The sequence below is a fragment of the Sprattus sprattus genome, assembly GCF_963457725.1.
Source record: "Sprattus sprattus genome assembly, chromosome: 8".
Lineage (NCBI taxonomy): Eukaryota > Metazoa > Chordata > Actinopteri > Clupeiformes > Clupeidae > Sprattus > Sprattus sprattus.
The window spans coordinates 6,410,748-6,413,247 of NC_137927.1; the positions used below are offsets into that span (position 1 = coordinate 6,410,748).

The 2,500-nt window shown below is 37.0% G+C and overlaps 1 protein-coding gene across 1 annotated transcript in view; it reads right to left on the reverse strand.

The window, feature by feature from the left end:
* Nucleotides 1-2,500, reverse strand: part of LOC308368790 (LIM domain-binding protein 2-like) — a gene marked incomplete at both ends in the record, with an annotated part of 34,297 nt that overhangs the window by 4,438 nt on the left and 27,359 nt on the right. The gene's annotated exons all lie outside the window — the stretch shown is intronic.

The following is a 2,500-nucleotide window of genomic DNA, read 5'->3' on the forward strand; positions in this document are numbered from 1 at the left end:
AGATGGATTTTAGGATATCTGCTTTTATGACCTGGGAAATCAAAATATACTATCCGTGGCCTTAAAAACCCTATTTTCGCCATGATTTCCAGGTAAAATGACCCATAAATCTGGCCAGGAACAATTTATAAATAAATCCATCTGTAGATGTCTTCATAACAATGCTATGTGTGAAACTGGGAAGTGTGGTGTACCTAGGTTCTACATAGGCTGAGAAATGTGTACCTAAAAATGAAAAAACACTAATTTTGAGAAAACCGCATTTAAAGACAACACGTGGGGCACTGAGCGAATCACGTTAGCAGAAAAGCGCCGTCAGCCAATGAATCCCTTCAGAAAGTCAGGATTGGTTGCTGAAAAGAAAGGAAATGCCCATATTTGGATTACACAGCCTTCTGATCGAGGCTCATAGGTTTAAAGTCATTCCAGACATGAAAGATGTCGTGTAAAAAGACGAAACGCTGAACGTGGTTCAAGGGAGAATTCTTGGTAAAGTTAGGAGAAAATGGATGCCGCGGCTGAACTAAATGCAGTGAAACAGACACTTAAATGTGTAATTTTGACGTTTTCTTTATGGTAGTATGAAAGATAACAAGTTAAAGAGGCAAACTAGCCCAAAATCTCAAATTTGACCAGGGCATGAAAAAAATCGATATTTCACCTGCCGTGTCTCGCCTTAATGAGTGCAGTCATTACTATGTAAAAGTAGTTAGACAGACATATCATCAATCAATGTCGAAGTCAATCAAAGTCAATCATTATGTCGCATTATGAATACTTTATAATCTTTTATGAATGTGTTTATAATACTTTATGGATTCTCGGTTCAGGTAAAATGTTCCCAATGATTATATTCCTGTGTTATATATAATTATGATTAGGGGTGGGAATCTCTTGGCACCTCACGATTTGATTCGATTCCGATTCAGAGGTCACCGATTATCGATTCTAAACCGATTATCGATTCTAAACAGATTATCGATTCTAAACCGATAATTTTATCAGTTTAGAATTGATAATCGATGCATTTCGACTATTAAAACATTCGAGTTTGCTACTCAGAGTCTTTGCCACACTTCCTACTTTGTGTTTGATAATTAAAGAAAATCAACAGATGAATTACCTTCTCTATTTTTTATTAGAGAAAAAGCTTTTCCTTGTTACAATTTAGACTTTCTATGAACAATGCAATAATCGATGCAGCTTGCATATCAACATAAAATGGATGTGTAAAAAAAATTAAAAAAAAAAATTGATTATGAAATTTTCGAGACAGAATCGTTTTAGAGAGAATCGAGAAAAATCGAATAATCGATGTTTTCCCCCACCCCTTATTATGATGTATATATGTGTGTGTGTAATGAATGATTACATTAGTGTGGTATATTGGTTTCATGTGTGATTATACATTATTTGTGTGGTTAATATTATATTATAAAACAATTGGGTTCTAGCGCGTAATTTAGCTGTCTCTGATTGGACGAGAGACGTTCCATGCTATAGGTTATTCGTCAACATACCTACAGTTACGGGACTTTTCACAGCTAAAAATAAATCACTCCGCGATGAAACATTCGCATTGATGATAACCGTTAATTCAAAGTTTTTAAAATTCCAAACGAAGACGTTGACAATGGAACTATTTTTTGTTGCGGAGAAACAATGGCGAAAAAAAAACATTTTTAATCAATAACTTCGTGTTGAAATGTTCATTTGTTGACTGTAGAATTGTTTTATAAAAGCAATATAGCACTCGTGGGAGTGGGGTAGGTAAGGGATAATCCCACGGGTGTTGTTGCCTACGCCACTCGGCCTGGCGGCCTCGGTGGCTACGGCCGAACACCACCCGTGGGATTATCCCTTACCTACCCCACTCCCACTCGTGCTATATTGCTTAATTATATATATTATATTAATATTATATTAAACTCTAAACATTTTTGTAATGCCAAGATATCTTAAACTAGAAACATTAAATAACATAGGAAAACATTCCAAATCTAAACATACGTATGTGTGTTTAATATCTAATAATGGATGTTCTTGACACTCTGAAAACAATGTATTTTATTTCAAAGACAAAACCCCCAAATTCCAGAACCCTGTGGAAACCAAGAAAGCAGGATCTACGGACATCACATTCAAAGAGGCAACCCATACCAATGACTGTACACATACACACACACACACGCACACACACACACACACACACACACACATATAAACACCTACACACGCACCCACACTCAAAGAAGTAGCCCATAGCAATGACTGTACACACACACACACTCACACACACACACACACACACACACACACACACACACACACACACACACACACACACACACACACACACACACACACACACACACACACACACACACACACACACACACTCAAAGTTGCAGCCCATACCAATGACTGTATACATACACACACACACATAGCTCTGTCTGCAGTGCCAACATTCTGTGATTCCGTGATTCTAAACTGTAGC